Source organism: Rattus rattus, chromosome 8 (genome assembly GCF_011064425.1).
Source record: "Rattus rattus isolate New Zealand chromosome 8, Rrattus_CSIRO_v1, whole genome shotgun sequence".
NCBI lineage: Eukaryota > Metazoa > Chordata > Mammalia > Rodentia > Muridae > Rattus > Rattus rattus.
The window spans coordinates 69990617-70002204 of NC_046161.1; the positions used below are offsets into that span (position 1 = coordinate 69990617).

The following is an 11588-nucleotide window of genomic DNA, read 5'->3' on the forward strand; positions in this document are numbered from 1 at the left end:
AAACAGTTAGCAGATTTCTGTCAGTCTGAGGAAAATCCCATCAAAACCTGCTCTTTGGAGAGTATTATTTTTGAGAGCTTCTATGGGTATGGCGCACAGGAGAAAATTGCATTTGCGTCCATTGCCGGACAGTATGAACTAACTACCTCCAAAAGCAGGCATGAGGACGAGGTCGAGTATAAGGTTTTCAGTGTGGCTGACAGCATCGTTCATCTAATGCCTTTGCCATACTTTGCATTAGACATGGTAGCTCCAGGGCAGAGGACCAATAGTCATCAGGTAAAGGCTCTTGCCACCATGCTCAGGCCACATGTTCCCAGACTAATCCACACGACGAAAGGAAGATTCATCCAAGGTGTTTTCTGACATTGAACATACTCCACACACCAGAGCACTCCAAATCTCTCTCTCTCTCTCTCTCTCTCTCTCTCTCTCTCTCTCTCTCTCTCTCTCTCTCTCTCTCTTCTCTCTCTCTCTCTTCTCTCTCTCAAATAAATGAATTTTTTGCCCTTTTCTAATTTTTAAGATTGATTTATTTTTGTATATATATTGGTGCTTGGTCTGCACGCACTCTGGTAGCACATGTACGCAGTACCCAAGGAGGCCAGAAGAGGGCAACAGAACCACTCACCAGACCCAGAGCAGCCTGCAGACCCTGCTTGATTCTGTGTGATCCATTCCTGCCTGCACTCTCCTGAGTCACCAGACTTAACTTGAGTTCCACAACCAGGCCCCATACCCCATGTGTACCTTTCCCAATCTACAGATTTGGGCTGGATGGCACATTCTGGGCTCCAGCGACATCCTGCTGTGTCCAAAGCAGACATAAAACCAACAAAATAGATCCATATGCCTAGTCTTCGTTTTGTTTTTGTTTTTAAGACAAGGTTTTTCTGTGTAGCCCCAGCTGACCTTGAACTCAGAGATCCACCTACCTCTGTCTCCTGAACGCTGGGATTAAAGTTGTGCCCCACCATGTTGAGCGCACATGCTTACTTAGTTCTAATTAAACAAAACCAAAACCAAACCAGTATGAAATTTCAGGACAGTACTGTTTCCACCCCCTCTCCCCCAACAAAAACCCAGCAGTCTTGCAGAAATGCTCTCTTATTGGGATTACCTAGATTAGCCCAGGATGCAAGAACAATCATAAGCTTCATCAAAGAGCTTGAGGAGTAAAGGAGGCAACGACAGTTTAATGAACTTCAAAGGAGTCGCTGTCTTAGTTAGGGTTTCCGTTGCTGTGAACAGACACCATGGCATGGCAACTCTTATAAGGACAGCATTTAGTTGGGGCTGGCCTACAGGTTCAGAGGTTCACTCCATTATCATCATAGCAGGGAGCATGGTGGTGTGCAGACATGAATGGTGCTGGAGAAGGAGCTGAGGGTTCTTCGACTTCATTCAAGGGCATCAGAAGTGGACTGTCTCACAGGCAGCTAGAAGGAGGGTCTCAAAGCCCACCCCACAGTGACACACCTACTTCAAACAAGGCCACACCTTCTAATAGTGCCACTCCTGGGCCAAGCATATTCAAACCACCACAAAGACTGAAGAAAAACACCCAAGTGAACACAAGAAAACACGGAGGACAATGAAATGGATGAGACAATGGCATATTTGAAAACTGAATTCAACAGAAATTATGAAGGGAACTTGAGAGGAAGTAAAGCTGGAGTCCAAACCAATTTTAAAAACCAGGGCAGATTGTGTGGACTATAGATGCCAGGGCCTGAAGATGAAGTATAGCCTATGGGGGCCATTCTTACTCAAACTACACTATTTCTCTCACTGATGCCACAGGCTTGTGGCCATATCATAACGCAAAATGCATTTAGTCCAACTTTAAATGTCCCGATAGTCTTTCAGTCTCAACACTATTTAAAAGTTCAAAGTTCAAAGTCTATTCTGAGGCTCAAGGAAATCTCTTCTTGATTGTAACCCCCTGAAATAAAAAAGCAGATGACATACTTCCAACGTACAATGACACAGAATATATATTAACATTACACAAGGGAGCAATTAGGGCGTGGTGAGAAACACACGGATCAAAGCAAGACTGAAAACCTACTGGGCAACACAAAGCTCCTACAGCTCCCCCTCTGATGTTAAAGGGATTCCATGGCTCATGCCTCCAGCTCTGCTGCCTGTGACATACAGACAGCTCTTTCTTGGTCTGGTTCCACTACTGTGTCCAGTTTTCCTGGGCAAATGGCTCTGGCATCTCCAGTATCTTGAGGTCTCCTGGTCAATACTGTCTTCAGTTTTACAGCTTCATACAATGGCCTCTCAGGGCCTCCATAAGGACTCCCTTGCCACAACCTGGTCTCGACTGCTTTCTGTAACAGCTGAGGAGGTTTTCACAACTCTTGTAGAATACAAATGTATTCTTCACAACTCTAAAGCCAGCATGAGTGTAAGACACTGCCATGTTTGATTTCCAGCCTGGGGTCAACTAGCATGGGGTCAACGCTGTCCCTTTGAATTCAGCAGCTTTGGTTTGTTGTTGCTCTGTAGGAGCAGGGACTCCCCCAGGTCTTTTCCTTTCACAAGTTGGAAGCATAGCTGGGTTGGGTCTTGACTTGAGATCATTTAATTCTGCTGAAGATCAGGCCTCACCTTAATCTCTTCATCTTGGCTCCAACACTAAATTGCTGGAGTTCTTTTTTCTTCAAATTATGCTTTCTTTTGTATTTTCCCATTTGTTCTTTTTCTTTGTAGACCTGCATAAGTGATTACTAATAACCACGTGACAAAGTCAATAATGAGGCTGCCTTGAAATCTCCACCCAACAAATCAGTCCATTTCTTTTTAACTTTACCTCAAGTGAGTTCTTAGTAGGCAGGCAGAAAGAAGCCACATTCTTTACCAAAACATCTCAAGGATGGGCTCTAGTCTAGATGCTAATGTTTTTTTTTTTTGTTTTTCCTTTTTTTTTTTCAGAGCTGGGGCTGAACCTTAGGGCCTTTGCGCTTGCTAGGCAAGCGCTCTACCACTGAGCTAAATCCCCAACCCCTGATGCTAATATCCCCCGCTGAAACTCCTGAGTTCAGTCTTCATAGCATGTATAGGTATCAGCGCTGTATTCCAAGCTCCAACTAGGGTGGCCCATTGTCTTAGTCAGTGTTTTTATTCCTGCACAAACATGACCAAGAAGCAAGTGCTGATACAGAGGCCATGGAGGAATGTTATTGGCTTGCCTGCCTGCCTGCCTTCCTGCCTGCCTGCCTTCCTTTCTCTCTCTCTCTCTCTCCCTCTCTCTCTCTCTCCCTCCCTCTCTCTCTCTCTCTCTCTCCCTCTCTCTTTCTCTCTCTCTCTCTCTCTTTTCTTTCTTTTAGAACAGGACTACCAGCCCAGGGATGGTCCCACCCACAACAGACCCTCTCACCCTAGATCACTAATTGAGAAAATGCCTTACAGCTGAATCTCATGGAGGTGTTTCCTCAAGGAGAGGCTCCTTTCTCTATGATAACTCCAGTTTGGTTCAAGTTGACACACAAAACCAGCTGGCATACACATTAACTATGTTTATAGCATTCAACCAATTTTCTAGTTCGACTTTCAAAAGCCTTTCCACATTGTTCTATCCTACACGGAAGTTTCTAAGGACAGAAAATAAGTAAATCAAAATAGTTTCAGGTAGTCTTTCAGATTCACTAAGCCCCTTCGTCTTAAAAGTAAACAATAAAAATCGCTAAGTCACTCTCAGACAACCCAAGCTGCAAAGGACACTCTTAGACAAGTCTGGAATAAGCTGAGACCAGCAGAGCTGCCCAGACAATGTTTAGACCAACTGAGTCACCTGGAAAGGACACTGTTCAACACGTTAGGCTGCCTGCAATCTACTCAGTGTGGTCCAGATTTCCAGATTTTGTGACCTGGTCCCCATTCTAGGATGGGCTTTGGGGATGTAGCTGTGTCAGCCATTTCTGGCCATGTAGGTAGCTCTAGTGAAACTTATTGGTTTACCAAGTTGGACTTTGATAATAACTGTATTGTGGTCTGTCATGGGCTACCTACATGGGGATAGGAGATGTGTGTGTGTGTGTGTGTGTGTGTGTGTGTGCGTGTGCGTGCACACACATTATATCTCCTTAGGAAAAGTCTATCCTACAATACAACATACAACAATAGCTCACTTCCTAATACCAACTTTATATTAGTTACTTTCTGTTTCTTTGATAAAGAAACACCGAGACAGCTTATAGAATACATAAGCTAACTGGGGTTATAGTTCCAGAAGGTTACAGTCCACAATGGCCAAAAAGGCATAATGGCAGGCTCTGCTAGAGCTCATATCTTGAATGCATGCAGGAAACAGCACAGTAGGACTGGGAGGAGTCTTGAAATATCAAAGTTTGCTCTCCAGTGACATACCTCCTCTAACAAGGCAACTCCTCTTAATCCCTCCCAAATAGTTCCACAACTGAGGACCAAGTATTACGATGAGCATATGGCGGCCACTCTCATCCAAACAACCACTGCAGGATGCAGGGAGTATGAAGGGGAAATGGGAAAAATGAAGATATTTCCTTAACTGAGGAATGGGCAGGGAAGACAGTGAAGGAGAGGAAGGAAGAAGGATAAATAACACCACTAAGACATTTGAAATAGCCACAGGGAATAATATACTCTAACATTTATTTAAATATATATGCATTACACATTAAATAAAGTTATGCCACTTGGTATGCTAATTATTCCTCAAAGATTAATGAACTATCTAACAAACCCCATAGGAATAAGCATAAGAAACCCTTCTGAGTTGTTGGTTAGGGGAGTTCACAAGACTCCAAAAACAATACAGGATATTTCTGTTGCCCATGGTTGCCTCCCAAAAGTTTGTATGGTAAGCCACTATTTCTGAAGACACCATGTACTTTGGACACAGGATTCTCAAGATTTGAGCTCAATCTGTCCAAAAGTCTCCTTCCTGAGGACTTGCTTTCATAACAAGCTGTTAAGAGAGGAAAGCAATCAGTCGTCTTTGTTGTGATGCCTGTGAGTCACAACTCTCAGCATCCTGGCAGATATCCCTCAAGGTGCAGTAGTGGCACTTATATCTCGATGGTAACTGTCTTAGGGTTTTACTGCTGTGAACAGACACCATGACCAAGGCAACTCTTGTAAGGACAACATTTAATTGGGGCTGGCTTACAGGTTCAGAGGTTCAGTCCATTATCACCAAGGCAGGAGCATGGCAGCATCCAGGCAGGTGTGGTGCAGCAGAACTGAGTGTTCTTCATCTTCATCTGAAGGCCGCTAGCAGAACACTGGCTTCCAGGCAGCTAGGATGAGGGTCTTGAAGCCACACCTGTAGTGACACACCTACTTGAACAAGACCACACCTCCAAATATTGCCACTCCCTGAGCCAAGCCTATTCAAACCATGACAGTAACTAATAATTTTCTAATTATACTTAAGGTCCAGTTAACAGGAGGAAATCATGCCCAAGATTGCAAACCTAGATAAATATCCATCAGCACTCAGGCCATGGATATCAGAAGAGAAACTACGACTTGCAGTTCATGAAACCACTATGATTTCTAAGTGATTTTTCAATAGTTATCTTTATACCCACACGTAAGTGTAACTCCTATTTTTCTTCAATGAAGTTTCTTTCCACAGCAGATGGAGACAACTACAGAAAGCTACAACTGCTGTAACTGCAGACAAAAGCTGACTGTGGCGTGCTCAGCCCCAGTTAACACACCTAGAACACAACTCCTACATACATAGGACTAAGAAGTCTGTTGCAAGATTGTGTCCTCTAGATATGACCTATGAACTGTCAACAATCTGGCTGTTTAAACAAGACCTGAACAAATACAACACCAGTTGACATGCCAACATTGATAAGGGAAATATCATGAGGTCTCATCCGTGGATAAAGAGCAATGGGCAAATCAGATTTCTTAAAGATATTAGTTTTCCCCAGGCCTCCAAATGGTTATGCATTTGGTGGTGGCTTGAATGAGAGTGGTCTCTCATAGGCTCATATATTTGCATATTTTGTCCTCAGTTGGTAGACTGTTTGGAGAAGATTAGGAGGTATGGTGTTGTTGGAGGAGGTGTGACACTCAGAGTGGACTTTGAGATTCAAAAGTCCAAGCCAAGAGCTCTCCCTGCCTGCCTGTCTGTCTGTCTGTTCTGGATAAGATGTGAGCTCTCCGGGTTGGGGATTTAGCTCAGTGGTAGAGCGCTTGCCTAGCAAGCGCAAGGCCCTGGGTTCGGTCCCCAGCTCCAAAAAAAAGAAAAGGGGGGGGGAAGATGTGAGCTCTCAGCTCCTTCTTCAGCTCCATGCCTGCCCGCCTGCTGCCACACTTTCTGCCACAATGATCACAGACTCATTCTCATAAGCAAGTCCCCAGTTTAATATTCTTTGTTACAAGCTGTCTTGGTTCTGGTATCTCTTCAGAGATTTAGAGCTGTAACCAAGGCAAATACCAAATCATCAGGTCTAAAACTGTACACACAAGCAACACTAAATGGTACAGCACGTTTCATTCATATGTTTAGTCACGTGTGTGTGTGTGTGTGTGTGTGTGTGTGTGTGTGTGTGTGTATGTGTGTGTGTAAGTAATAGCAGTCAAAGAAAAAGAAGCCACAACTTAAGGAGAAAGTGAGAGGGACATTGGAGGGTTGAAGAGAGGAAGTGTCAGGGGACATAATTGTTCTTTCATTAAATAAATGAAGGGAGAAAAACCCTGACTGTCTCTCTCCTAGCCATTATTCATCAGCCCCTTAGCTGGGGCTATTATCTTGTGCCCATCTTCTTTCTCCATGGCAGAATTATCTTTTTCTTTCTTGAGTTGCACATGTACGTGCCTGCTGCCATCACTACTGTGGGTCCATGTGGGCAACTGGCCCGCTGTGTCCTGTACTCATCCCCACCTCAGGACAAAAGAAGCTTCCCTAATACAAGTTTCCACCCCTGCCAACAGTGGGTAAGCGTTCCTTTCATAACATCCACACTTTTGTTACCTATTTATTTATTTTTTGATAACCCTTCTTTCCTTGACTTCTTAACAATTTCCTGATATCTACAGGCATTTCAACTGGAACACTTATGTCTGAAGGTTTTAAAGCTAACACTACAAATGAGAGAACACATAGGACATTTGCCTTCTGGGTCTAGGCTATCTCAGGGTGACTGCTTCCAGATCCTTGAATTTACCTGTGAATATCCATTATTACTTACTCTTTTTCCAATGTATTGTTATTTGGAATATCTGTTCATAAAGCTTTGAATATTTAATGTCTTATAATATGTAGCACAGATTTCCTTACATGGAAATATCATCTTGATTTGTTTTTAACATATTTTAAGGTGAATATTTCACGACATGTATTGTATAATTGGGCAGATTTCATTATGATCATCATCAATTCTTTTCTGCTGTGTTTGTTACTTTTCTGTTGCTGTGATAAGACACAGTGACCAAGGCCCCATATAGAAGTGTATTTGGATATATGATGTCCGAGGATTAGAGTTGACAATGGCAGGGAGTGTGGCAGACAGCAGGCGTGATGGTAGGATCAGGAAGCTGAGAGCTCTCATCTTGAACCACAAACATGAAAGAGAGTGTGGGTCTTTTTTTTCCACGTGGAGAGGTTTAATGAGAGGAGAGTAGAAGAATAGAGGCCGGCCATGAGCACGTGGAGGAAAGGGGGGTGGGGTGGGAGAGAAGGGACAGGGACAAAGAGGGCAGGAGAGCGAGGAGTATATAGTGTCAGGCATAGCTGGCTGTTGCCAGGCAACTGTGGGGCGGAGCATACCTGGCTGTTGCCAGATAGCTGTGGGGGTGGAGCTTAGACAGAATACCAACATTCTCCCGTTTTGGTTTAATTAAAAAAGAAAAATTAGCGGCGATGGTGGAGCATGAATAAGGTCGTTGTGATCTCTGACTAGGGTCTTTAAATTCTTAAATCTTGTCTCCAGGTGACATAAGTCCTCAGTAAGGCCACACACAGCTCCTAAATCTCCTTAAGCACTATCACTTACTGTCCAAGACTGTGAGTGGTAATTTTAATATAATTGTATGTAGTAAATCAACACAGCAGCCAGTTCCCCAATGATGACACAGAGGGACCAAAATTTATTTTCAAGCTTCTCCTTAATACCCGAGCAGTCAATTATCTGTTTTAATCCCCATAATACTTGCATTTAGGGCCTTTCATGCTCCAGCTGAGCTCTCATGTTGTCTCCTCCTTCCTCAACCTGTCTTCCACTTCTCTCGCCACCTCCTGACTGATGAAATTTCCGCCCTATTTACTCTTCTGACCAGCCATTGGGTGATAAGCTTTTATATATTTATATATTTCTTCAATTATTTATTATCAGGAGTGACTGAAATAAAAATATAATTGAGTCCCATCAATATTGTCATTATGGAGATGACTTTAAGAGAAAATTGGTCAGATGAATATTATTGCTTCCCACTTTTCAAGTGGTAAATAGTTGCCATTGATAAAACAGACAAGCCCAGAGATCTCTCCAGAATGTTCAAGAATATGGTCTATTATACAGCATATCTGTTCTCGGGAAGAACACCTAGGACATCATTATGTGTACTTCTTGATCTCCTCATACAAGACAAGCACAAAGGCACCACCCACGCCTCTGAGAACGTTTGACCATGCACCCTTGAAAAAAGTCTTGCTTCCTTCATCTCGAGCGGTCTTCCGCTAGCAGTCAAGCGTGCCTGTATACACGATATCGGCTCCTTTGCGTCCAGACTGCATCATCATACGACGGTGAACTGTGTCGAAAGGATAGGAAGTCAGACCAGCAGCAGCAGTGACAGACTGCAATCCTCCAGCTGATGAAGATGTGAGTATTCTTGGGATCTGGGCGCATTCCCTTGCAGTGTCATAGATACCAAAGTAGGCAGCTCGGTAGATGATAATGCCCTGTACTGACACGTTAAGGCCCAGGTACGGGCCCTTAATCCCATCAGATTTGTAGATCTTAACCAGACAGTCACCAAGGCCTTTGAATTCCCTTTCAGCTCCAGCTTTGCCCATATCTGCCGCTAGATGGGTACGGGCAAAATCAAGAGGGTACACAAAGCAAAAGGATGTGGCCCCAGCAGCACCCTCTGATGCCAGGTTCTTTGCAAAGTATCGCCAAAACTGGGTCCTCTTGTCCACACCACTCAGAAAGATCTGCTTGTATTTATCTTTGAAGGCAGAGTTGAGAGCCTGGGTGGGGAAGTATCTGATGACATTGGCCAGGTTACCACGTCAGAAGGACAGGACTCCCTGTTCCTTGGGGATATGAACCACGCAGTCTGTGATGCCCTTGTATTGCCTGTCTGCCGTGATTTGCTTGCTGGCGTGCTGCACGTGCAGCAGCAGCTTGACCCGCTCGATGGGTGCTACGGCCATCTTGGAGATGGCTGCGGCCACTCCACGGGCCAAGAAGTCCTTGGCAAAGGACACAGCGGCATCTGTCATGTTGAAAGCAAAAAAGAAGAGGCAGGCAAATGCGAGACAGGACTGGGTTGATTCCTGTACTCTAGGGGTTGGGGGGAGTGATCAGCTTTTATTAACAAGACAGAATAAATGGTAAGAATTGTTTACACAAACTTGAGACAGGAGATTCTTGACCTAAGCTTTACGATGCAGTGTCCGGATTGAAGCAAGGTATGAGGGAAGAGGAATCAGCATTTGAATAACATAAGAATAATCTTTGAAAGATGCCCCAAAACATTACGCCTACACAAGACTAAGAGGGACATTCTCTCTTTTTTTTTTTTTTTTTTTTTCGAGCTGGGGCGAACCCAGGGGCCTTTAACTGCTTGCAAAGCGCTCTAACCACTGAGCTAAATCCCCAACCCCGGACATTCTCATTTAAACCACCACATCCCCCCTTCTCCTCTGTCTCTCCATATATCACCACAGTACTCCTTTTAATCTCAGGCTATTTTTATCCGGATTAATATTTTGGATTGGTTTATGGTTGCAAATTCAACATAGGTAAAATTTGAAATGTTGTGATTATAACATTGCCAGGATTTGTGTGTGCACGTGCATTTGTTAGCAAAGAAAAAAAAATATGTTAATAAAGCATTCATTAAAAAAAAGGAAGGAAGAAAAAGAACAAGTCATTTCTTTACCACCTGTCTTCTCTTGTTTACTTATGTATGGGACAATGTTAGCCTGGGTCTGGGATTCATAAACACTTTAAAAAAAGATTTATTTATTTACTTTATGTATATGAGTACACTGTAGCTGTCTTCAGACACACCAGAAGAGGGCATCAGATCCCTTTACAGATGGTCGTGAGCCTCCATGTGGTTGAACTCAGGACCTCTGGAAGAGCAGTCAGTGCCCTTAACCACTGAGCCATCTCTCCAGCCCCATAAACAAGTTTTTAGAAGTTATTAGTTTAGATTTAAATCACATGGGGTAAATAACACGCTTACATTTCCCTGCATACCGGGAAACAATGGTAGGATCCAGTGTTTATATCTGCACCCGTCTGTGCATGTGTTTGTTTTTTTCTTCTTGTTCTGAACTTCTTTTCTGAGGAAAATGGGGAAAATAACTCATGTCTTTTAGATCTGTAAGGCTAACCAGCAGATCACAGTTTCTATGATTGTCTCAATCCCAAGTGTGGCAGCTGTTGAGCCAGATTAGCTCGGGCTTTGGAAAACCCCCTAAATACGTACGTTTTTGCCCACCTCTCTGTTTGACCTAACTTCCTTGTGGCTACCAGGTAAAAGAACATACAAACAGATTGCTTATTTTCTACCAACTGAAATGCCAACAATGTCCTCACACACCTGAGACCCTGCTTTGACGTAGGATAGATTTGTACTTAGAGCCTTACAGATGTTAGGCTAGCTCTCTGCCATTGAATTGTAGCTCCAATAGGATCTTATTATTTTTTTTGAAATAACCATTACTCTTTTCATTGCATTCCTCTTCCCTAAGAACTTCTCCTTTCAGGCTTTTCTTAGAGTTGTTTGTGTGATTTGCTCCATAACTATTTTGGTTACCCATGCAAGGAAGCTGGTAGGTAATTTGTCCGGGCTATGAGATGCCTTCAAAAGCGCTCTCTCTCTCTCTCTCTCTCTCTCTCTCTCTCTCTCTCTCTCTCTCTCTCTCTCTCTCTCTCTGTCTCTCTCTCTCTCTGTCTCTGTCTCTGTCTCTCTCTCTCTCTCTCTCTCTCTCCCCCCTCTCTCTGTGTGTGTCTTTTACTGTCTCTATTCACTTTAAAGACACCAGACATTTTCTGTACTGAATTGCTGTCTCCTCCTCTAAACTCCTACACAGCACAGACATTGTAACCACAGGGGATTTTATGTGACCAGACATGCTGTGCAGCCACTGACTGAACACATCCTGCTAAGGAGATGTTCCAGTTACAGCTGCTCTTCTGAGCTGCAAAGACCCTTTCTAAGCTGAGAGAGATCACCATGTCTAGGCTCTGTAATCGTGGGATCCAGCCTCACATATGGAAAGTCTGTCCTCTCTGGCTTTATGATGTGTATACCACTAATATTCAGAATTTTAGTGAGGCAGTCATTTGTTCTTGCTTGTTAATAGCACTCCCTGTGTGAGGTTTACATACAAATCA

At 43.6% G+C, this 11588-nt stretch overlaps 1 pseudogene; it reads right to left on the reverse strand.

Moving 5' to 3' along the window:
* Positions 1 to 8566: 8566 nt before the first annotated feature.
* Positions 8567 to 9460, reverse strand: LOC116907809 (annotated as a pseudogene).
* Positions 9461 to 11588: the final 2128 nt, after the last annotated feature.